Source organism: Ambystoma mexicanum, chromosome 11 (genome assembly GCF_040938575.1).
Source record: "Ambystoma mexicanum isolate Mex_15411 chromosome 11, UKY_AmexF1_1, whole genome shotgun sequence".
Taxonomy (NCBI): Eukaryota; Metazoa; Chordata; class Amphibia; order Caudata; family Ambystomatidae; genus Ambystoma; species Ambystoma mexicanum.
In genome coordinates, this window is record NC_090934.1 from 99,228,429 (window position 1) to 99,253,754 (window position 25,326).

The 25,326-nt window shown below is 52.6% G+C and overlaps 1 long non-coding RNA gene across 1 annotated transcript; it reads right to left on the reverse strand.

The window, feature by feature from the left end:
* Nucleotides 1–20,886: 20,886 nt before the first annotated feature.
* LOC138504667 (uncharacterized) lies at nt 20,887–22,082 on the reverse strand. The gene is made up of 3 exons (XR_011279889.1): nt 21,957–22,082; nt 21,764–21,836; nt 20,887–21,648 (listed from the first exon to the last, which is right to left on the reverse strand). It is a non-coding gene; the product is annotated as an uncharacterized lncRNA (long non-coding RNA).
* Nucleotides 22,083–25,326: the final 3,244 nt, after the last annotated feature.

Sequence of the window (25,326 nt, forward strand, 5' to 3'; positions counted from 1 at the left end):
GGAGGATCCTGGCATCAGAGGGGGCACAGCTGGGTGTGATTGTGCTTTGACACCACAGGGATCCTGGAATCACTGTGCACAGCTGGACATCATTCTTTTCTGATGTCAGATGGGGATCCTGGCATCAGAGGGGGCACAGCTGGATGTGATTGTGCTTTGACATCACAGGGATTCTGGCATCACTATGCACAGCTGGACAGCATTCTGTTCTGATGTCAGGGGGATCCTGGTGTCAGAGGGGGCACAGTTGGATGTGATTGTGCTTTGATGCCACATGAATTCTGGTATCACTATGCACAGCTGGACAGCATTCTGTTCTGATGTCAGAGGGGGGTTCTGGCATCAGCGGGGGCACAGCTGGATGTGACTGCTCTGATTCTACAGGGTTGTGTCATCACTATGCACAGCAGGACAGCATTCTGTTCTGATGTCAGGGGGATCCTGGCATCAGAGGGGGCACAGCTGGATGTGATTGCGCTGATGCCACAGGGATTCTGGCATCCCTGCACAGCTGGACAGCATTCCTTTCTGATGTCAGAAGGGGACCCTGGTGTCAGAGGGGGCACAGCTGGATGTGATAGTGCTCTGATGTCTCAGGGATTCTGGCATCACTATGCACAGCTGGACATCATTCTGTTCTGATGTCAGAGGGGGGTCCTGGCATCAGAGGGGGCACAGATGGATGTGATTGCTCTGATGCCAAAGGTATTCTGGCATCATTAGGCACAGCTGGACAGCATTCTGTTCTGATGTCAGAGGGGGATCCTGGCATCAGAGGGGGCACAGCTGGATGTGATAGTGCTTTGATGCCACATGGATTCTGGCATCATTATGCACAGCTGGACTGCATTCTGTTCTGATGTCAGATGGGTATCCTGGCTTCAGAGGGGGAGCAGCTGGATGTGATTGCTCTGATGCCTCAGATATTCTGGACTCACTATGCACAGCTGGACAGCATTCTGTTCTGATGTCAGAGGGGGATACTGGCATCAGAGGGGGCACAGCTGGATGTGATAGTGCTTTGATGGCACATGGATTCTGGCATCACTTTGCACAGCTGGATAGCATTCAGCTCTGATGTCAGAGGGGGATCCTGGGGCACAAGGGGGCACACCTGGATGTGATTGCTCTGATGCCACAGGGTATTGGCATCACTATGCATAGCTGGACAGCATTCTGTTCTGATGCCAGATGGGGATCCTGGCGTCAGAGGAGGCACAGCTGGATGTGATTGTGCTTTGATGCCACATGAATTCTGGTATCACAATGCACAGCTGGACAGCATTCTGTTCTGATGTCAGAGGGGGGTTCTGGCATCAGCGGGGGCACAGCTGGATGTGACTGCTCTGATTCTACAGGGTTGTGTCATCACTATGCACAGCTGGACAGTATTCTGTTCTGATGCCAGATGGGGATCCTGGCATCAGAGGGGGCACAGCTGGATGTGATTGTGCTTTGACACCACAGGGATTCTGGCATCACTATGCACAGCTGGACAGCATTCTGTTGTGATGTCATCGGGGGATCCTGGCATCAGAGGGGGCACAGCTGGATGTGATTGCTCTGATGCCACAGGGTATTGGCATCACTATGCACAGCTGGACAGCACTCTGTTCTGATGCCAGATGGGGATCCTGGCGTCAGAGGGGGCACAGCTGGATGTGATTGTGCTTTGATGCCACATGAATTCTGGTATCACTATGCACAGCTGGACAGCATTCTGTTCTGATGTCAGAGGGGGGTTCTGGCATCAGCGGGGACACAGCTGGATGTGATTGCTCTGATTCTGCAGGGTTGTGTCATCACTATGCACAGCTGGACAGCATTCTGTTCTGATGTCTGATGGGGATCCTGGCATCAGAGGGGGCAGAGCTTGATGTGATTGCTCTAATGCCACAGGGATTCTGGCATCACTAGACACAGCTGGACAGCATTCTGTTATGATATCAGAGGGTGCACAGCTGGATGTGATTGATTGATTGATATTTTATTCCTATTGTGCTCGTACACAAGTGTTTCAGAGCGCGACAAGGCAAGGAAGGGGAACAGGGGAGAACAAAACAGCGATTTTACTAGGCCCAGTGACATTGAGAACGCGCAAGTTCATGGAAGGGGGGGGAGTGCATGGAAGGGGGAGAAGTGGAAAGTGAGAAGCAGAGGAGAAACAGATAAATAACAATAAATAAATAATAAAGGCAACAAACAGTGGTAATGCAGCCAGCAATTTGCAAGTGCTGGGTTTAAGGCAGCAGACAGGGTAGGTCCGATAAGTGCAGGAAGAAAAATGGGGGGGCTGCATGGGTACAGATACAGACCCGAGTGCAAGGGATGGGCCGGAGGCAGTGCGGGAGGGTGGCAGGGTGAGCAGGTACCTGGGCCCGAAGGACAGAGGGTGGCCAGGTGCATGGTGCCAAGAGAGTACAGATCAGAAGGGGAGAGGCGGAGCGAAGGCAGAAGAAAAGAGGAAGGTCTTGAGGTGCTTCCGGAACCAGAGATGGTTCTCCTCAAGTTTTAGAGTGGCAGGGACGCTGTTCCAGAGGGAGGCCCCAGCCGAAGACAGAGATCTACCCCCAGCTCGTTTCTTTGAAAAACAACTGACCCTGAGGGAGTTGGAGGTAGAGGAGCGAAGAGCTTGAGAGGGGAGGTATTTGCAGAGGGATAGCTGAATGTATTTTGGACCCAGGCCCCTTGTGGACAATGCAGAGGGTTTTGAATTTAATCCTTGCATCCACTGGGAGCCAGTGGAGAGATTTCAGAGCTGGAGAGATACGATCCCAGGGCTTGAGACCACGGACAAGTCTCGCAGTCCTGTTCTGGATTAGTTGCAGAGGGCGGAGGGTAGAGGCAGGTAGATTTAGAAAGAGGCTGTTCCAGTAGTCCAACCTAGAGAGACCCAGAGCTTGGGAGACAGTGAGCTTCTGGGGGAAGGAGAGGAAAGGCAGAGTTGCTCTGATTCCACAGGGATTCTGGCATCACTAGGCACAGCTGGGCGGCATTCTGTTCTGATGTCAGAGGGGGACACTGGCGTCAGAGGGGGCACAGCTGGATGTGGTTGTGCTTTGACACCACCGGGATCCTAGCATCACTGTGCACAGCTGGACAGCATTCTGTTCTGATGTCAGAGGGGGACACTGGCATCAGAGGGGGCACAGCTGGATGTGATTGTGTTTCGATGCCACAGGGATCCTGGCATCACTGTGCACAGCTGGACCGCATTCTGTTCTGATGTCAGAGGGGGACACTGGCGTCAGAGGGTGTACAGCTGGATGTGGTTGTGCTTTGACACCACAGGGATTCTGGCATCACTATGCACAGCTGGACAGCATTCTGTTCTGATGTCAGAGGGGGACACTGGCGTCAGAGGGGGCACAGCTGGATGTGGTTGTGCTTTGACACCACAGGGATTCTGGCATCACTATGCACAGCTGGACAGCATTCTGTTCTGATGGCCATAACTTAGGATGGGTGCACGGTTCACAAAGACGAGCAAGTTGCCTGCAGCCGCTTGTGATGTCCCACAACCCTGGCATGACATTGTGATGTCGCACGTGAATCCTGGCGACAGAACGTACTCGACACTTGTCTGAAATGCTGTTGTGACGTCTAATGGAGAGATGCTGGCAGCTCATCTGCTTGCGTCATTTCTGGCAGGCGGCACAGCGGGGTGCCATTCTGCTGAGATCTCGCAATGGCAGAGCGTTTGGGTTTTTGTGAGGCTCCCACGGGACATGTGCTCACGTGTATTCTGACGTCATCACCGTGCACAGAACATACATAGACGGCACTAGTGTTCTGCCAGAAGGGGGTGCCCCATCCCACCCCACCGGCGTGCAACTGGAGTTCTCTAAAGGGAAGTTATGGTCGCGTAGAGCCCGGCCGGTTCATCGCTCGAGTGTGGGTGTGGCCGCAAAGGGGAAAGCCGCCGGGTGCATTTTTATGGTGCAATGTCCTGCTCCGCCCCACTGTGCTTGCATTTGTATGTTGATTTTGTCTGACGTGTTCCTCCATCTGGCTTCTGTTTTTGCACGTACATTCCCGCCCGCTGCGCGAACGTCATCGTCCCCTTTCTTTGCAGGGGGGCGGGCGGGGGACTGTGGCCAATGCGTGCCCAGTGTGCCACCCAGCCTCCCGCTGCTGTCCTTTTATCCGCCCCTCCCCACCACTCACGAAAAGCTGCCTCCGCTGCAGAGTGCATTGTGTATGCTTCCTGGCTTGTGGCTGTTTTGCGGGGCCGTTTGAGCGGTACCACACAATGGAACACACGTTAAAAGCTTCTGATCCTTGCCTTTAATCCCGTTTGTCATATTTGCTTATAATGTCTGAGCTGTAGGTCTCGATTGACTATTTTGACTCTCAAGCCGAAAAAGCAGGCATGTTTATGTCAGTGTCATGAGTTTTCGGGCCGCATTCAGGTGAATATGTGCTTTGATATGATTGGTTTTTTTATAACGCACTTAATACCCAGAGGTTTCTAAGTGAGGACCCAGGGATCGAACCTGTGTTGCTCCGTGCCCTCTTATTTCCATGGCGAGCGCGTTGCCCCTGAGCTATCCTCCCGAGACTTTGAGTGGTCCATATTAATCCGACGAGTCCTCACATGTCCTGGAAACTGGGTGGGCGTTTTTGTCCAGTCTTTCCCCCTCCTTTAGGTGAAGCAGGTGGGAGGGTGCACAGGAAACGGTAGATTAAGAGAACCGCTCAGGAAGACACATAATCCACTTCAGTGGAGTGCCAGAAAAGCGCAGTAATTTCCTTTCTGCTCGTTCCCAGCCTGCACTTGGGCTGCTGCCTGGTGCTGTTTACTAATCCGCCGCTTTCCTCCTGCAGGATGGCTGGAGGCTGGAGTGGAAACAGGTTGGTTCCCAGCCTTGCACTTGGGCTGCTGCCTGGTGCTGTTTACTAATCCGCCGCTTTCCTCCTGCAGGATGGCTGGAGGCTGGAGTGGAAACAGGTTGGATCCCAGCCTGCACTTGGGCTGCTGCCTGGTGCTGTTTACTAATCCGCCGCTTTCCTCCTGCAGGATGGCTGGAGGCTGGAGTGGAAACAGGTTGGATCCCAGCCTGCACTTGGGCTGCTGCCTGGTGCTGTTTACCAATCCGCCGCTTTCCTCCTGCAGGATGGCTGGAGGCTGGAGTGGAAACGGGTTGGATCCCAGCCTGCACTTGGGCTGCTGCCTGGTGCTGTTTACCAATCCGCCGCTTTCCTCCTGCAGGATGGCTGGAGGCTGGAGTGGAAACAGGTTGGTTCCCAGCCTTGCACTTGGGCTGCTGCCTGGTGCTGTTTACTAATCCGCCGCTTTCCTCCTGCAGGATGGCTGGAGGCTGGAGTGGAAACAGGTTGGATCCCAGCCTTGCACTTGGGCTGCTGCCTGGTGCTGTTTACTAATCCGCCGCTTTCCTCCTGCAGGATGGCTGGAGGCTGGAGTGGAAACAGGTTGGATCCCAGCCTGCACTTGGGCTGCTGCCTGGTGCTGTTTACTAATCCGCCGCTTTCCTCCTGCAGGATGGCTGGAGGCTGGAGTGGAAACAGGTTGGATCCCAGCCTGCACTTGGGCTGCTGCCTGGTGCTGTTTACTAATCCGCCGCTTTCCTCCTGCAGGATGGCTGGAGGCTGGAGTGGAAACAGGTTGGATCCCAGCCTTGCACTTGGGCTGCTGCCTGGTGCTGTTTACTAATCCGCCGCTTTCCTCCTGCAGGATGGCTGGAGGCTGGAGTGGAAACAGGTTGGATCCCAGCCTGCACTTGGGCTGCTGCCTGGTGCTGTTTACTAATCCGCCGCTTTCCTCCTGCAGGATGGCTGGAGGCTGGAGTGGAAACAGGTTGGATCCCAGCCTGCACTTGGGCTGCTGCCTGGTGCTGTTTACTAATCCGCCGCTTTCCTCCTGCAGGATGGCTGGAGGCTGGAGTGGAAACAGGTTGGATACCAGCCTGCACTTGGGCTGCTGCCTGGTGCTGTTTACTAATCCGCCGCTTTCCTCCTGCAGGATGGCTGGAGGCTGGAGTGGAAACAGGTTGGATCCCAGCCTGCACTTGGGCTGCTGCCTGGTGCTGTTTACTAATCCGCCGCTTTCCTCCTGCAGGATGGCTGGAGGCTGGAGTGGAAACAGGTTGGATCCCAGCCTGCACTTGGGCTGCTGCCTGGTGCTGTTTACTAATCCGCCGCTTTCCTCCTGCAGGATGGCTGGAGGCTGGAGTGGAAACAGGTTGGATCCCAGCCTGCACTTGGGCTGCTGCCTGGTGCTGTTTACTAATCCGCCGCTTTCCTCCTGCAGGATGGCTGGAGGCTGGAGTGGAAACAGGTTGGATCCCAGCCTGCACTTGGGCTGCTGCCTGGTGCTGTTTACTAATCCGCCGCTTTCCTCCTGCAGGACGGCTGGAGGCTGGAGTGGAACCAGGTTGGATCCCAGCCTGCACTTGGGCTGCTGCCTGGTGCTGTTTACTAATCCGCCGCTTTCCTCCTGCAGGACGGCTGGAGGCTGGAGTGGAAACAGGTTGGATCCTAGCCTTGCACTTGGGCTGCTGCCTGGTGCTGTTTACTAATCCGCCGCTTTCCTCCTGCAGGACGGCTGGAGGATGGAGTGGAAACAGGTTGGATCCCAGCCTGCACTTGGGCTGCTGCCTGGTGCTGTTTACTAATCCGCCGCTTTCCTCCTGCAGGATGGCTGGAGGCTGGAGTGGAAACAGGTTGGATCCCAGCCTGCACTTGGGCTGCTGCCTGGTGCTGTTTACTAATCCGCCGCTTTCCTCCTGCAGGATGGCTGGAGGCTGGAGTGGAAACAGGTTGGATCCCAGCCTGCACTTGGGCTGCTGCCTGGTGCTGTTTACTAATCCGCCGCTTTCCTCCTGCAGGATGGCTGGAGTGGAAACGGGTTGGATCCCAGCCTGCACTTGGGCTGTTGCCTGGTGCTGTTTACTAATCCGCCGCTTTCCTCCTGCAGGATGGCTGGAGGCTGGAGTGGAAACGGGTTGGATCCCAGCCTGCACTTGGGCTGCTGCCTGGTGCTGTTTACTAATCCGCCGCTTTCCTCCTGCAGGATGGCTGGAGTGGAAACAGGTTGGTTCCCAGCCTTGCACTTGGGCTGCTGCCTGGTGCTGTTTACTAATCCGCCGCTTTCCTCCTGCAGGATGGCTGGAGGCTGGAGTGGAAACAGGTTGGATCCCAGCCTGCACTTGGGCTGCTGCCTGGTGCTGTTTACTAATCCGCCGCTTTCCTCCTGCAGGATGGCTGGAGGCTGGAGTGGAACCAGGTTGGATCCCAGCCTGCACTTGGGCTGCTGCCTGGTGCTGTTTACTAATCCGCCGCTTTTCTCCTGCAGGATGGCTGGAGGCTGGAGTGGAAACAGGTTGGATCCCAGCCTGCACTTGGGCTGCTGCCTGGTGCTGTTTACTAATCCGCCGCTTTCCTCCTGCAGGATGGCTGGAGGCTGGAGTGGAAACAGGTTGTATCCCAGCCTTGCACTTGGGTTGCTGCCTGGTGCTGTTTACTAATCCGCCGCTTTCCTCCTGCAGGATGGCTGGAGACTGGAGTGGAAACAGGTTGTATTCCAGCCTGCACTTGGGCTGCTGCCTGGTGCTGTTTACTAATCCGCCGCTTTCCTCCTGCAGGATGGCTGGAGGCTGGAGTGGAAACAGGTTGGATCCCAGCCTGCACTTGGGCTGCTGCCTGGTGCTGTTTACTAATCCGCCGCTTTCCTCCTGCAGGATGGCTGGAGGCTGGAGTGGAAACAGGTTGGATCCCAGCCTGCACTTGGGCTGCTGCCTGGAGCTGTTTACTAATCCGCCGCTTTCCTCCTGCAGGATGGCTGGAGGCTGGAGTGGAAACAGGTTGGTTCCCAGCCTTGCACTTGGGCTGCTGCCTGGTGCTGTTTACTAATCCGCCGCTTTCCTCCTGCAGGATGGCTGGAGGCTGGAGTGGAAACAGGTTGGATCCCAGCCTGCACTTGGGCTGCTGCCTGGTGCTGTTTACTAATCCGCCGCTTTCCTCCTGCAGGATGGCTGGAGGCTGGAGTGGAAACAGGTTGGATCCCAGCCTGCACTTGGGCTGCTGCCTGGTGCTGTTTACTAATCCGCCGCTTTCCTCCTGCAGGATGGCTGGAGGCTGGAGTGGAAACAGGTTGGATCCCAGCCTACACTTGGGCTGCTGCCTGGTGCTGTTTACTAATCCGCCGCTTTCCTCCTGCAGGATGGCTGGAGGCTGGAGTGGAAACAGGTTGGAGCCCAGCCTGCACTTGGGCTGCTGCCTGGTGCTGTTTACTAATCCGCCACTTTCCTCCTGCAGGATGGCTGGAGGCTGGAGTGGAAACAGGTTGGATCCCAGCCTGCACTTGGGCTGCTGCCTGGTGCTGTTTACTAATCCGCCGCTTTCCTCCTGCAGGATGGCTGGAGGCTGGAGTGGAAACAGGTTGGATCCCAGCCTGCACTTGGGCTGCTGCCTGGTGCTGTTTACTAATCCGCCGCTTTCCTCCTGCAGGATGGCTGGAGGCTGGAGTGGAAACAGGTTGGATCCCAGCCTGCACTTGGGCTGCTGCCTGGTGCTGTTTACTAATCCGCCACTTTCCTCCTGCAGGATGGCTGGAGGCTGGAGTGGAAACAGGTTGGATCCCAGCCTGCACTTGGGCTGCTGCCTGGTGCTGTTTACTAATCCGCCACTTTCCTCCTGCAGGATGGCTGGAGGCTGGAGTGGAAACAGGTTGGATCCCAGCCTGCACTTGGGCTGCTGCCTGGTGCTGTTTACTAATCCGCCGCTTTCCTCCTGCAGGATGGCTGGAGGCTGGAGTGGAAACAGGTTGGATCCCAGCCTGCACTTGGGCTGCTGCCTGGTGCTGTTTACTAATCCGCCGCTTTCCTCCTGCAGGATGGCTGGAGGCTGGAGTGGAAACAGGTTGGATCCCAGCCTGCACTTGGGCTGCTGCCTGGTGCTGTTTACTAATCCGCCGCTTTCCTCCTGCAGGATGGCTGGAGGCTGGAGTGGAAACAGGTTGGATCCCAGCCTGCACTTGGGCTGCTGCCTGGTGCTGTTTACCAATCCGCCGCTTTCCTCCTGCAGGATGGCTGGAGGCTGGAGTGGAAACAGGTTGGATCCCAGCCTGCACTTGGGCTGCTGCCTGGTGCTGTTTACCAATCCGCCGCTTTCCTCCTGCAGGATGGCTGGAGGCTGGAGTGGAAACAGGTTGGATCCCAGCCTGCACTTGGGCTGCTGCCTGGTGCTGTTTACTAATCCGCCGCTTTCCTCCTGCAGGATGGCTGGAGGCTGGAGTGGAAACGGGTTGGATCCCAGCCTGCACTTGGGCTGTTGCCTGGTGCTGTTTACTAATCCGCCGCTTTCCTCCTGCAGGATGGCTGGAGGCTGGAGTGGAAACAGGTTGGTTCCCAGCCTTGCACTTGGGCTGCTGCCTGGTGCTGTTTACTAATCCGCCGCTTTACTCCTGCAGGATGGCTGGAGGCTGAAGTGGAAACAGGTTGGTTCCCAGCCTTGCACTTGGGCTGCTGCCTGGTGCTGTTTACTAATCCGCCGCTTTCCTCCTGCAGGATGGCTGGAGGCTGGAGTGGAAACAGGTTGGTTCCCAGCCTTGCACTTGGGCTGCTGCCTGGTGCTGTTTACTAATCCGCCGCTTTCCTCCTGCAGGATGGCTGGAGGCTGGAGTGGAAACAGGTTGTATTCCAGCCTGCACTTGGGCTGCTGCCTGGTGCTGTTTACTAATCCGCCGCTTTCCTCCTGCAGGATGGCTGGAGGCTGGAGTGGAAACAGGTTGGATCCCAGCCTGCACTTGGGCTGCTGCCTGGTGCTGTTTACTAATCCGCCGCTTTCCTCCTGCAGGATGGCTGGAGGCTGGAGTGGAAACAGGTTGGATCCCAGCCTGCACTTGGGCTGCTGCCTGGTGCTGTTTACTAATCCGCCGCTTTCCTCCTGCAGGATGGCTGGAGGCTGGAGTGGAAACAGGTTGGATCCCAGCCTGCACTTGGGCTGCTGCCTGGAGCTGTTTACTAATCCGCCGCTTTCCTCCTGCAGGATGGCTGGAGGCTGGAGTGGAAACAGGTTGGTTCCCAGCCTTGCACTTGGGCTGCTGCCTGGTGCTGTTTACTAATCCGCCGCTTTCCTCCTGCAGGATGGCTGGAGGCTGGAGTGGAAACAGGTTGGTTCCCAGCCTTGCACTTGGGCTGCTGCCTGGTGCTGTTTACTAATCCGCCGCTTTCCTCCTGCAGGATGGCTGGAGGCTGGAGTGGAAACAGGTTGGATCCCAGCCTGCACTTGGGCTGCTGCCTGGTGCTGTTTACTAATCCGCCGCTTTCCTCCTGCAGGATGGCTGGAGGCTGGAGTGGAAACAGGTTGGATCCCAGCCTACACTTGGGCTGCTGCCTGGTGCTGTTTACTAATCCGCCGCTTTCCTCCTGCAGGATGGCTGGAGGCTGGAGTGGAAACAGGTTGGAGCCCAGCCTGCACTTGGGCTGCTGCCTGGTGCTGTTTACTAATCCGCCACTTTCCTCCTGCAGGATGGCTGGAGGCTGGAGTGGAAACAGGTTGGATCCCAGCCTGCACTTGGGCTGCTGCCTGGTGCTGTTTACTAATCCGCCACTTTCCTCCTGCAGGATGGCTGGAGGCTGGAGTGGAAACAGGTTGGATCCCAGCCTGCACTTGGGCTGCTGCCTGGTGCTGTTTACTAATCCGCCGCTTTCCTCCTGCAGGATGGCTGGAGGCTGGAGTGGAAACAGGTTGGATCCCAGCCTGCACTTGGGCTGCTGCCTGGTGCTGTTTACTAATCCGCCGCTTTCCTCCTGCAGGATGGCTGGAGGCTGGAGTGGAAACAGGTTGGATCCCAGCCTGCACTTGGGCTGCTGCCTGGTGCTGTTTACCAATCCGCCGCTTTCCTCCTGCAGGATGGCTGGAGGCTGGAGTGGAAACAGGTTGGATCCCAGCCTGCACTTGGGCTGCTGCCTGGTGCTGTTTACCAATCCGCCGCTTTCCTCCTGCAGGATGGCTGGAGGCTGGAGTGGAAACAGGTTGGATCCCAGCCTGCACTTGGGCTGCTGCCTGGTGCTGTTTACTAATCCGCCGCTTTCCTCCTGCAGGATGGCTGGAGGCTGGAGTGGAAACGGGTTGGATTCCAGCCTGCACTTGGGCTGTTGCCTGGTGCTGTTTACTAATCCGCCGCTTTCCTCCTGCAGGATGGCTGGAGGCTGGAGTGGAAACAGGTTGGTTCCCAGCCTTGCACTTGGGCTGCTGCCTGGTGCTGTTTACTAATCCGCCGCTTTACTCCTGCAGGATGGCTGGAGGCTGAAGTGGAAACAGGTTGGTTCCCAGCCTTGCACTTGGGCTGCTGCCTGGTGCTGTTTACTAATCCGCCACTTTCCTCCTGCAGGATGGCTGGAGTGGAAACAGGTTGGATCCCAGCCTGCACTTGGGCTGCTGCCTGGTGCTGTTTACTAATCCGCCGCTTTCCTCCTGCAGGATGGCTGGAGGCTGGAGTGGAAACAGGTTGGATCCCAGCCTGCACTTGGGCTGCTGCCTGGTGCTGTTTACTAATCCGCCGCTTTCCTCCTGCAGGATGGCTGGAGGCTGGAGTGGAAACGGGTTGTATCCCAGCCTTGCACTTGGGTTGCTGCCTGGTGCTGTTTACTAATCCGCCGCTTTCCTCCTGCAGGATGGCTGGAGTGGAAACAGGTTGTATTCCAGCCTGCACTTGGGCTGCTGCCTGGTGCTGTTTACTAATCCGCCGCTTTCCTCCTGCAGGATGGCTAGAGGCTGGAGTGGAAACAGGTTGGATCCGAGCCTGCACTTGGGCTGCTGCCTGGTGCTGTTTACTAATCCGCCGCTTTCCTCCTGCAGGATGGCTGGAGGCTGGAGTGGAAACAGGTTGGATCCCAGCCTGCACTTGGGCTGCTGCCTGGTGCTGTTTACTAATACGCCGCTTTCCTCCTGCAGGATGGCTGGAGGCTGGAGTGGAAACAGGTTGGATCCTAGCCTGCACTTGGGCTGCTGCCTGGTGCTGTTTACTAATCCGCCGCTTTCCTCCTGCAGGATGGCTGGAGGCTGGAGTGGAAACAGGTTGGATCCCAGCCTGCACTTGGGCTGCTGCCTGGAGCTGTTTACTAATCCGCCGCTTTCCTCCTGCAGGATGGCTGGAGGCTGGAGTGGAAACAGGTTGGTTCCCAGCCTTGCACTTGGGCTGCTGCCTGGTGCTGTTTACTAATCCGCCGCTTTCCTCCAGCAGGATGGCTGGAGGCTGGAGTGGAAACAGGTTGGTTCCCAGCCTTGCACTTGGGCTGCTGCCTGGTGCTGTTTACTAATCCGCCGCTTTCCTCCTGCAGGATGGCTGGAGGCTGGAGTGGAAACAGGTTGGTTCCCAGCCTTGCACTTGGGCTGCTGCCTGGTGCTGTTTACTAATCCGCCGCTTTCCTCCTGCAGGATGGCTGGAGGCTGGAGTGGAAACAGGTTGGATCCCAGCCTGCACTTGGGCTGCTGCCTGGTGCTGTTTACTAATCCGCCGCTTTCCTCCTGCAGGATGGCTGGAGGCTGGAGTGGAAACAGGTTGGATCCCAGCCTGCACTTGGGCTGCTGCCTGGTGCTGTTTACTAATCCGCCGCTTTCCTCCTGCAGGATGGCTGGAGGCTGGAGTGGAAACAGGTTGGATCCCAGCCTGCACTTGGGCTGCTGCCTGGTGCTGTTTACTAATCCGCCGCTTTCCTCCTGCAGGATGGCTGGAGGCTGGAGTGGAAACAGGTTGGATCCCAGCCTGCACTTGGGCTGCTGCCTGGTGCTGTTTACTAATCCGCCGCTTTCCTCCTGCAGGATGGCTGGAGGCTGGAGTGGAAACAGGTTGGATCCCAGCCTGCACTTGGGCTGCTGCCTGGTGCTGTTTACTAATCCGCCGCTTTCCTCCTGCAGGATGGCTGGAGGCTGGAGTGGAAACAGGTTGGATCCCAGCCTGCACTTGGGCTGCTGCCTGGTGCTGTTTACTAATCCGCCGCTTTCCTCCTGCAGGATGGCTGGAGGCTGGAGTGGAAACAGGTTGGATCCCAGCCTGCACTTGGGCTGCTGCCTGGTGCTGTTTACTAATCCGCCGCTTTCCTCCTGCAGGATGGCTGGAGGCTGGAGTGGAAACAGGTTGGATCCCAGCCTGCACTTGGGCTGCTGCCTGGTGCTGTTTACTAATCCGCCGCTTTCCTCCTGCAGGATGGCTGGAGGCTGGAGTGGAAACGGGTTGGATCCCAGCCTGCACTTGGGCTGCTGCCTGGTGCTGTTTACCAATCCGCCGCTTTCCTCCTGCAGGATGGCTGGAGGCTGGAGTGGAAACGGGTTGGATCCCAGCCTGCACTTGGGCTGCTGCCTGGTGCTGTTTACTAATCCGCCGCTTTCCTCCTGCAGGATGGCTGGAGGCTGGAGTGGAAACGGGTTGGATCCCAGCCTGCACTTGGGCTGTTGCCTGGTGCTGTTTACTAATCCGCCGCTTTCCTCCTGCAGGATGGCTGGAGGCTGGAGTGGAAACGGGTTGGTTCCCAGCCTTGCACTTGGGCTGCTGCCTGGTGCTGTTTACTAATCCGCCGCTTTCCTCCTGCAGGATGGCTGGAGGCTGGAGTGGAAACAGGTTGGTTCCCAGCCTTGCACTTGGGCTGCTGCCTGGTGCTGTTTACTAATCCGCCGCTTTACTCCTGCAGGATGGCTGGAGGCTGGAGTGGAAACAGGTTGGATCCCAGCCTGCACTTGGGCTGCTGCCTGGTGCTGTTTACCAATCCGCCGCTTTCCTCCTGCAGGATGGCTGGAGGCTGGAGTGGAAACGGGTTGGATCCCAGCCTGCACTTGGGCTGCTGCCTGGTGCTGTTTACCAATCCGCCGCTTTCCTCCTGCAGGATGGCTGGAGGCTGGAGTGGAAACAGGTTGGATCCCAGCCTGCACTTGGGCTGCTGCCTGGTGCTGTTTACCAATCCGCCGCTTTCCTCCTGCAGGATGGCTGGAGGCTGGAGTGGAAACAGGTTGGATCCCAGCCTGCACTTGGGCTGCTGCCTGGTGCTGTTTACTAATCCGCCGCTTTCCTCCTGCAGGATAGCTGGAGGCTGGAGTGGAAACGGGTTGGATCCCAGCCTGCACTTGGGCTGTTGCCTGGTGCTGTTTACTAATCCGCCGCTTTCCTCCTGCAGGATGGCTGGAGGCTGGAGTGGAAACAGGTTGGTTCCCAGCCTTGCACTTGGGCTGCTGCCTGGTGCTGTTTACTAATCCGCCGCTTTACTCCTGCAGGATGGCTGGAGGCTGAAGTGGAAACAGGTTGGTTCCCAGCCTTGCACTTGGGCTGCTGCCTGGTGCTGTTTACTAATCCGCCACTTTCCTCCTGCAGGATGGCTGGAGTGGAAACAGGTTGGATCCCAGCCTGCACTTGGGCTGCTGCCTGGTGCTGTTTACTAATCCGCCGCTTTCCTCCTGCAGGATGGCTGGAGGCTGGAGTGGAAACAGGTTGGATCCCAGCCTGCACTTGGGCTGCTGCCTGGTGCTGTTTACTAATCCGCCGCTTTCCTCCTGCAGGATGGCTGGAGGCTGGAGTGGAAACGGGTTGTATCCCAGCCTTGCACTTGGGTTGCTGCCTGGTGCTGTTTACTAATCCGCCGCTTTCCTCCTGCAGGATGGCTGGAGTGGAAACAGGTTGTATTCCAGCCTGCACTTGGGCTGCTGCCTGGTGCTGTTTACTAATCCGCCGCTTTCCTCCTGCAGGATGGCTAGAGGCTGGAGTGGAAACAGGTTGGATCCGAGCCTGCACTTGGGCTGCTGCCTGGTGCTGTTTACTAATCCGCCGCTTTCCTCCTGCAGGATGGCTGGAGGCTGGAGTGGAAACAGGTTGGATCCCAGCCTGCACTTGGGCTGCTGCCTGGTGCTGTTTACTAATCCGCCGCTTTCCTCCTGCAGGATGGCTGGAGGCTGGAGTGGAAACAGGTTGGATCCTAGCCTGCACTTGGGCTGCTGCCTGGTGCTGTTTACTAATCCGCCGCTTTCCTCCTGCAGGATGGCTGGAGGCTGGAGTGGAAACAGGTTGGATCCCAGCCTGCACTTGGGCTGCTGCCTGGAGCTGTTTACTAATCCGCCGCTTTCCTCCTGCAGGATGGCTGGAGGCTGGAGTGGAAACAGGTTGGTTCCCAGCCTTGCACTTGGGCTGCTGCCTGGTGCTGTTTACTAATCCGCCGCTTTCCTCCAGCAGGATGGCTGGAGGCTGGAGTGGAAACAGGTTGGTTCCCAGCCTTGCACTTGGGCTGCTGCCTGGTGCTGTTTACTAATCCGCCGCTTTCCTCCTGCAGGATGGCTGGAGGCTGGAGTGGAAACAGGTTGGTTCCCAGCCTTGCACTTGGGCTGCTGCCTGGTGCTGTTTACTAATCCGCCGCTTTCCTCCTGCAGGATGGCTGGAGGCTGGAGTGGAAACAGGTTGGATCCCAGCCTGCACTTGGGCTGCTGCCTGGTGCTGTTTACTAATCCGCCGCTTTCCTCCTGCAGGATGGCTGGAGGCTGGAGTGGAAACAGGTTGGATCCCAGCCTGCACTTGGGCTGCTGCCTGGTGCTGTTTACTAATCCGCCGCTTTCCTCCTGCAGGATGGCTGGAGGCTGGAGTGGAAACAGGTTGGATCCCAGCCTGCACTTGGGCTGCTGCCTGGTGCTGTTTACTAATCCGCCGCTTTCCTCCTGCAGGATGGCTGGAGGCTGGAGTGGAAACAGGTTGGATCCCAGCCTGCACTTGGGCTGCTGCCTGGTGCTGTTTACTAATCCGCCGCTTTCCTCCTGCAGGATGGCTGGAGGCTGGAGTGGAAACAGGTTGGATCCGAGCCTGCACTTGGGCTGCTGCCTGGTGCTGTTTACTAATCCGCCGCTTTCCTCCTGCAGGATGGCTGGAGGCTGGAGTGGAAACAGGTTGGATCCCAGCCTGCACTTGGGCTGCTGCCTGGTGCTGTTTACTAATCCGCCGCTTTCCTCCTGCAGGATGGCTGGAGGCTGGAGTGGAAACAGGTTGGATCCCAGCCTGCACTTGGGCTGCTGCCTGGTGCTGTTTACTAATCCGCCGCTTTCCTCCTGCAGGATGGCTGGAGGCTGGAGTGGAAACAGGTTGGATCCCAGCGTGCACTTGGGCTGCTGCCTGGTGCTGTTTACTAATCCGCCGCTTTCCTCCTGCAGGATGGCTGGAGGCTGGAGTGGAAACAGGTTGGATCCCAGCCTGCACTTGGGCTGCTGCCTGGTGCTGTTTACCAATCCGCCGCTTTCCTCCTGCAGGATGGCTGGAGGCTGGAGTGGAAACGGGTTGGATCCCAGCCTGCACTTGGGCTGCTGCCTGGTGCTGTTTACCAATCCGCCGCTTTCCTCCTGCAGGATGGCTGGAGGCTGGAGTGGAAACGGGTTGGATCCCAGCCTGCACTTGGGCTGTTGCCTGGTGCTGTTTACTAATCCGCCGCTTTCCTCCTGCAGGATGGCTGGAGGCTGGAGTGGAAACGGGTTGGTTCCCAGCCTTGCACTTGGGCTGCTGCCTGGTGCTGTTTACTAATCCGCCGCTTTCCTCCTGCAGGATGGCTGGAGGCTGGAGTGGAAACAGGTTGGTTCCCAGCCTTGCACTTGGGCTGCTGCCTGGTGCTGTTTACTAATCCGCCGCTTTACTCCTGCAGGATGGCTGGAGGCTGGAGTGGAAACAGGTTGGTTCCCAGCCTTGCACTTGGGCTGCTGCCTGGTGCTGTTTACTAATCCGCCACTTTCCTCCTGCAGGATGGCTGGAGGCTGGAGTGGAAACAGGTTGGATCCCAGCCTGCACTTGGGCTGCTGCCTGGTGCTGTTTACTAATCCGCCGCTTTCCTCCTGCAGGATGGCTGGAGGCTGGAGTGGAAACAGGTTGGATCCCAGCCTGCACTTGGGCTGCTGCCTGGTGCTGTTTACTAATCCGCCGCTTTCCTCCTGCAGGATGGCTGGAGGCTGGAGTGGAAACAGGTTGGATCCCAGCCTGCACTTGGGCTGCTGCCTGGTGCTGTTTACTAATCCGCCACTTTCCTCCTGCAGGATGGCTGGAGGCTGGAGTGGAAACAGGTTGGATCCCAGCCTGCACTTGGGCTGCTGCCTGGTGCTGTTTACTAATCCGCCACTTTCCTCCTGCAGGATGGCTGGAGGCTGGAGTGGAAACAGGTTGGATCCCAGCCTGCACTTGGGCTGCTGCCTGGTGCTGTTTACTAATCCGCCACTTTCCTCCTGCAGGATGGCTGGAGGCTGGAGTGGAAACAGGTTGGATCCCAGCCTGCACTTGGGCTGCTGCCTGGTGCTGTTTACTAATCCGCCGCTTTCCTCCTGCAGGATGGCTGGAGGCTGATACACTGGGCTGTGCCACTGTCACTGGATTAGGCTGCGGATTTAAATGCCCCACCTGGCCGCTCTCCGCGCCTCCTCTCCTCTTGCGCACCTTTGAACGCCTGCCACCGCTTAGGCTGCAGATTAAGCACAGGACTGTGGAAATTGCAGCACTGCTAAACTCTGAACATGGGGAGCCCCTCCTCCCCCAACAAACAAGATAACCGCAGATGATTCTTTTTGTTCAGCTCGCCCTGTCTATGACTCCTATTGATCCCTCCCCCAGGGCCAACAATGAGCTAAGAACCACGCTGGGTACAGAAGAATATATATTTATTTAAATTATAGGTTCGATGAATCTTTTCACTAAATGGTTACCCTCGCCACCTTCTCTGTAGCACAAAACAAAACTTCAATGCAAAACACACTTTTCCCTTTTTGTCTCAGGTACAGGGAACACAGGCCAAATAAACAGGTCAAACACCTTGTCCCACAACCCCCTTTGATGTTAAAGTAAATATTACCATGGCACATTACTAGAGCATGAACATGACTTGATAAGGTTTAGATTTAAAACAACTGCACAGTCTTGGCTTTCAAAGCAAATTACACAGGCAGCACTTGCAGATTTTAGTTTCCCTGCGCACTTGAAAATGCTAGCAGTTTTAAGTCACACAGACTTTTGAGAATTCCTTTGATTGATGGAACCCTTCTTACTTCTTCACCCAAAAGCAATACACAATCTTTCTTCTGTCAGGGTCCCTTGCTCACTCTCAGGAGAGTGTGCATTTATCAATGGATAATTACACTTGGATTCATTTGACAAACCCACTTCTCTCCCCAGCACCAAAAACCCAGGGGTCAGTTATATTCAGCACCCCTGGGCAGTGGGAACAGTTAGGAATTTTGTTCTTGGACATGGACAACCCTTTTCTTTAAAGAGGTCTGGGGTTTACAGGACAACAAGATGCACCCGATTACTTTAAATTACTATACATTAACTTACTGCTAGGAAAAAGGAAAGAGTTTTCTAACTCCCCCGAGATCTCCCTGCGTCAATCTATATGGGAGTTTCTTAAATTATTATTCAATAAAATATGCTAAGGGCCTACATAGTTTGCACCCTACACCCACGATTAAGGTAAAATATTAAGGTAGGCAGATCTCACACACACTTGTTTTCATTTGTATTAATCTACTTACATTACAATCTTCATTTATGGCACTCAGGAAAAGACACCAGTGTTTCAGGGCCCTCTCTTGGAGAACCACAGAGATCTGGTCAGGGACTTCAATCAAAGATAGCCACCAGCATGCATCCCTCTGTTTTTTTGCTCTCCTTTCAAAAATCCCAGCTTCTTTTGTCTTTCTCAATTGCTGTCTCAATGCAAGGTTAAATCTCCATTCAACTTTCAACAGTTGCACCCAGATCATTTTTTAAGTAGTTATCTTAGGATTCACTGTTCATTCAAGGGTTATCTCCTTTTCCCTGCCCGCAAGGTCCAACCCCTCTCCTGCCGATAAGCCCTTGGAGATCTGAAGTGCAATTGATGGGAGGGATGAATCCACCCACCTGGAGGACATTTTTTTATGCATGTAATGTTGCACTGAAAAAGTCCTAAGTGACAACTTTCTTCATTTTACACATGTACCTAATCAAAGATATTTTTAGACTCCTCTACTCATGGCATACCTAATAAAATGATTCCCATTTCATCAGGACTGTGCACATGCAAACTGTAGTTTCTCACCCTTTATAATAGTCAGGAACGTGAAATGTTCTACCCGATATCTAATTTAATAGGCCACCAGCTCCCTAACTTTCAACTTCATTATATTTTTAGGGAAGCTAGAAACACATTTCAGACTGGAATAAGGTTTTTAAAAATTGGATTCAGATACAACTTACATCAGAAATGACGGGCTTGGGATAAGCTTTAAAATGACACATGTCCCATTTTTGTGAGTCTCATGGTTCAAACATTACTGGTTAAAATGTTGTTTCTAATATAAGCTTATGGCCACTTTTTTACATATTTATTTCTAAGTTTAATTTCTCTTGAAACGTGTCCCAGGCTTCTCTGCTCTCTGTTGACATTACTACTACCAAAAAAGTGATGCATGGAAGGCTTTTAATAAATCTGAAACTCTGGTAATGCTCTGGGGAACCTTCCACATCACTGGTTTTTAGCCTATCTGTGCCATTGCAAAAGGGGTCCAGCAATATGCAAATCAGTCATATACTGCCACCAATGGTAGCAGCCAACCCCGAACTGCTAGGCCAGGTCCCCTCTGCATAGAAACACAAGCAACCCCAGACATGTTTAGGTCTTGTTGGGCCTCCTCAGTAAGGTGCAGCTTGGTTCCCTATGGCACAGCGAGGAAGGGACCCACGTCTGGGCATACCCTCTTTCACATAGGGAGATAAACCACAACCAAAAAAGTGATGGGTGAAAGGCTTTGAATAAATCTGAACCACTGCCAATGTTCAGGGCAACCTTCCACACCACTATTGTTTAGCCTGTCTACCCCATTGCAAAAGGGGACCAGCTATATGCAAATCAGTCATGTACTTCCACCAATGGTAGCAGCCCAGCCCGAACTGCTAGGCCAGGTCCCCTCTCCACGGAAGCCCATGCAACCCCAGACATGTTTCAGCTTTGTTGGACCTCCTCAGTGAGGTGCAGCTTGGTTCCCTTTGGCACAGCGAGCAAGGGACCCACGTCTGGGCATACCCTCTCTCACATAGGGAGATAAACCACAACCAGAAAAGTGATGGGTGTAAGGCCTTTAATAAATCTGAACCACTGACATTGCTCTGGGCAATCTTCCACACCACCGTTTTTTAACCCGTCTGCACCATTGCAAAACGGGCCTAGCTATATGCAAATCAGTCAGGTACTGCCGCCAATGGTAGCCGCCCAGCCCAAATTTCTAGGAATCCCCTCTGCATGGAAACACAAGCAACCCCAGACAGGTTTCGGCCTTGTTGGGCCTCCTCAGTGAGGTGCAGCTCAGTTCTCTATGGTGCAGTGAGCAAGGGACCCACATCTGGGCATACCCTCTCTCACATAGGGAGACAAATTATAACCAAAAACCTTCCGCCCATCACTTTTCTGGTTTCTCTCTGTTGACGTTAGCCTGGTATGAAGTGAAGTCCAAAGCTGAGCTAGTGGATACTGAAGAGATGTTATCTCTCTGGCCAGATGGGTCTCTGGCCTCATGTGACAATGTTAATTGCTGGCCACCCCCAAGCAGGTCCAGGATTAGTCCACAACATTTCTTGAATTTGGGGTATTTTACTTAATAGTAGTCTCTCACTATTTATCCAGCACACCAATAAATGGGTCTGCCACACATGAACACCGCTCCACTCTCAGCCAGGAAGCTTCAAAGCAATTGTTTGACAGATGGAGAACCTGAACAGAACATGTGATTGGGGGAAGGTAGCTTTTGCCTGGACCTTCGCATGCCAGGAACAATGTTAGTTTTGGCTAAACACAGGGATTTTTTAATTCTATGCACAGACAACTCGCACTTTAGACACAATTGTACCACAAATAAGGCCTTCTACTTATTTTTAATAAAATTGCATTTTACCATCACTGATTCAGACCTTCCTTAATGATATGTTAATTTTAGCAAGGGAACATGTTTCTTAAGATCTTTAGGTCCAGCTGCAAAATGCACACACTTCTGGACATTACAGTTTCAGCGTTTGAAAAACCATGCTTTTCATGTAGAATCATTCTTTAATTTGTCTTGTCATTATCAACAAACAGCAAAAAGAACCACAAACTTCCTCCTACTCCTGCATTTTAGCTGATTATCAATTATCAGAACCACGTGCACATCCTGAAGTTATAAACCATATAGACTTCTTATAGAGCAAACCATACTTTTTAAAAACAGGACACCATATTTTATTATTGACGTATCTTGAGTACCTGTTTTTTGCAAAGCCACATTTTTGCACATAAAAAACATAAACATATGTCCCAAACAATGTTCTCACATTGGGCATATTTTCATATACACATTTGATCTGGGTTCGAACAATAACAAAACAGTCAAGTACAATACATCAAAGAGTGCCAGCTCACCAATTTTGAAGGGAAAAAGGACAGATAGTTCTTTTGTTGATTGTCATGTGCTTTCTACCTATCACCTCTGAGGGTTTGATTAGCAATGGATGAAATTGCAAAAGTAGTGTCGACGCGGTGCGTTTTGGCCCAAAAGGTAGAGATAGACCGCATCCAACCTTGGTCTTCTCTTTAAGCATGCCGGGCCTTCATCAGGACAGGTACAAATGGTCTATAAAGATCTTAGATCTTCTAAACCCAGTGGTGCTTCTAGTATCTAAAATTAGAAACAAATAAAAACAAATAAAAAAAGAGGGGATCCATGGTTTGGTCAAAAATACTCTCATACAGTAAAGCATATGTGGGTGATTACTAGGTCGTCATCCACTCACCTTATTATGATGGACAAAGCAGGGACAGGATGTTCATTTTGGCGTCAATCGCAGGTTTCTGTGACCGTCGGCCCTGTTAGACATAATCATAAAACAGGCCTACTAGTATCTTAAGCGAAAGTGCAAGTATTCCAAGGTTATGCCGCGTGTTACAATCACCACTGTCAGGGAGCACGGAGTTTGCAATTCATACCTTCTCTGTGAAAGAATATATTTTGCAGAGAATCTATTTCCTGCCAGGAATCTTCATGGAGAAGCGGGTGTCAAATGACTGTTCATGCACCAGGAGTAACGTGTTTCCAGGTTCACCCCGTTCCTGCAAGAACCAGAGAAACACCTGGTTTCAATTTGGCTGTGCAATGTTCGCAAAGTTAAAAAGGCAATACATCTAGGCATATGTTGATATATGGGAACAGTGGGCAAAATGCCCTTTGTTTCTCTTATGTACGCCGTAAATAGACCACTAGCTGACAGTCTATAACTGTTCAGGCACGTCCACAAAGTCTGCTGTGTTGAATGGGTCGTTATTTGCGTGCCTGCTTAATGTTGTGCAAGGTTTTCAACACACGGGCACAGCATCACCGTCGCGGTTTAAATTACTTCGGGCCTCTTTCCGAGTCTGGCGCTAACCAATGGCGCTATTAGCGCCTTGGTCGGCGCCGGACCCGTACCGGCACCGCCCTGGTGGAATGGGAAATTACCGCCCTATTCCGAGTTGACCAGGGCGGTAATTTCCCATTCCCAGGGCTCTTACCCATTCCCAAATGAGCCCCCATAGGGCTCAATGGGAATGGGGAAATTGCAAATAACGGTGATCGTACTTTCCGGTCACCGTTATTGGCTTAAAAGCCCCTTTGCGCCCTCGTCCCTATTAGCAGGCGTTAGGGACGAGGGCGCAAAGGGAACTCGGAATGTGGCGGTAAGGGATTACCGGCACCGGTCTCGTTAACGGTGACCGGTATCCCTTACCGCCATACTCGGAATGAGGCCCTTCCTGTTGTCAGCTGCTACGAGTCAGCTGATCACACCAAGTGAGTCCTCGTAACACAAAAATCTCACTAACGTGGACTCCGTTATCAAAGGAGCAAAGATGTGATCGTTCTAAACTCTAGGATGGAACATAAATACATCTCGTTAAATCTTAAAAATTAAGAAACAAGTACAGCATTTATGTTTAGCCGTATGCTCTTGTTCATAGAGACAAAGAGAGGACTTGCGCTTACAAATACAATTCTGTGTGAGCTATCCCTGTATATCATACTCAGCCCTACTGAGACCCTTATGAGGGGACCAAGAGAGAAAAAGGGGGGAGGATGTTGTCGACAGTACATTAACAAATACAAGACAACAAATCAAAACTCTGCAGCCCTACGAACAACAAAAGACTTTTGTCCCTCTCCAATTCAAAATGCCAAGATAAAATGGCAAATAATCAAAAGTGAAAAACCAGTCAAGACATAGGTAGAAAACGTACTGTGGGACCTAATACAGATACACACATTCATTCTGCTTAGGGCCGAGTGTTACATAGTGCACACCCTTATTTCATGATCTACAACCCTTACATTGTTTTTGGTTTCTTATATAACGTCACTGTGGCAGGTGTTCTAACATTTATGACTATCGCAGGATGCGTGCTATTGACTTGTACTTAGCTGTATTATACCTTGTTTTGTCACCATCTTGTTTGTTTATCACACATGAATGGGAACAACAGAGTGTGTGTTTCTCTCAAGATGTTCATGGTCATGTGCCAAACAAAAGCAACTGAGAGTTAAAAGGTGTACCCTTTGGTTTTAAACAGATGTAATATCTCAAAATTATTCGGAATACGTATCACAGAACTGATTAAACATCCACCCGTAATTCTATCTAATATGTATTATTTTGTATCATATCTGGCAGTTCTGGCATAAGCATCTCATCAGCATATCAGTGGCTGAAAGTTATTTAAAGGTGTTACAGAAATAAATTCCATTCAATATATCTATTTAAGCCATTGTTCACACTGTCCAGTTTCTGGATCCATTTTTCTTCCAGACGTCTTAGGGCAAGATCTTTATCGCCTTAATTTTGTTTCATTGGTACTGTTTGAATAACACACCAATTAATGTCCTCTTGAGTATGTTATTTTGCCTGGAAGTGTTCTACCAACGGTTTGTCCGCTACTTTGTTTTTCACACATGACCGATGTTCACATATGCGCTGCCGAACTTCTCTTTTTGTTTTGCCTATATATAGCAGATTACAAGGGTAGCATATTCCATATATGGCCCATGGAGTTTTGCAGTTTGTGAATTCTCTGCAAACCCATTTGATGTTTTTTAGGTTAATCGTTTTCATGTTGTCCATCCAGGCACACATGGAGCAATAACCACACTTAAAATGCCCCACTACAGACGGAAGGTCCCACAGGTTTAGATGGTTATTTTTAATGTTCTTCTCTTCAAAAGTGTGGACTAACATTTGTTTTAGATCACGCGTCTACTTAAAGGCAAATCTAGGTCTCTGTGGTTGAAAATCTGGAGTCAGAATGAGAGGCCAATGTTTTAGAATAGTTTTCTTAATGGCATTGCTTACAGGGCTGTACGCTGTGATGCACATGATCTTATCCTCCTTTGTTTTGAAATGTTTTGTTAAGCAAACTTCACGGGGGTGTTTCTTGTCCTTTTCTTGGCACTTTTTATGAATTTCCGTGGGTAACCCTGTTGTGTCAATTGCTCTACAAGATCATTAGCATGTTTTTCATATTGATCATTGTTGCTGCAGTTCCTTCTGATGTGAAGGAATTGTCCATATGGAAGATTTGTTTCCAGATTGGTAGGGTGATCACTCCCATAGTGCAACAAGGTGTTTTTATCAGTGGGTCATCAGTATAGAGATGTTTCTAATTTCCCATCTTGATCTTTTTGAATCATATGATCCAGGAACGGCAGCTCTTTTTTGTCTGATATCATAAGGAACTTGAGGTATGTGTCCTGCATATTAAGCCATATTTTGAAAGCTTCCAATTCCATTATGGTCCCTCTCCACATGATGAAAACATTGTCTATATAGCAATGCCAATTTTTGATGTTCAGCCTAAACAGATTTGCATCATTATAGATGTGTTTTGTTTCAAATGAGTCCATGTATAAGTTTGCAATATCAGGTGCAAACGTTGCGCCCATCTTGTGCCGTGTATCTGTTGGAACAAGGTATCTTCAAAGATGAAGAAATTCTCGGTGAGGGCTAATCTGATACATTCTAGTATAAAGGGGGCTGGGACTATGGTGGTAGTGTTGCGTCTTGCTCCTATATACGCTTGGAGGACTGCAATACTTGCTGTCTGTGGAATGCTGGTGTATAAAGCTTCTACATGAAAACTCACAAGGATATCATCACGTTCTGTTTCTAAGCCATTGAGGACGTTGATCATCTCAGTTGTGTCACGCACGCATGATGTCATTTTCATCACAAAGGGCCTCAGTAAAAAGTCGGCATTCTGTGACAAAGGTTCCAAGATGGATCCAATTGTTGACACGATAGGTCTGCCAGGTGGAGTTAGGCAGTTCTTATGGACC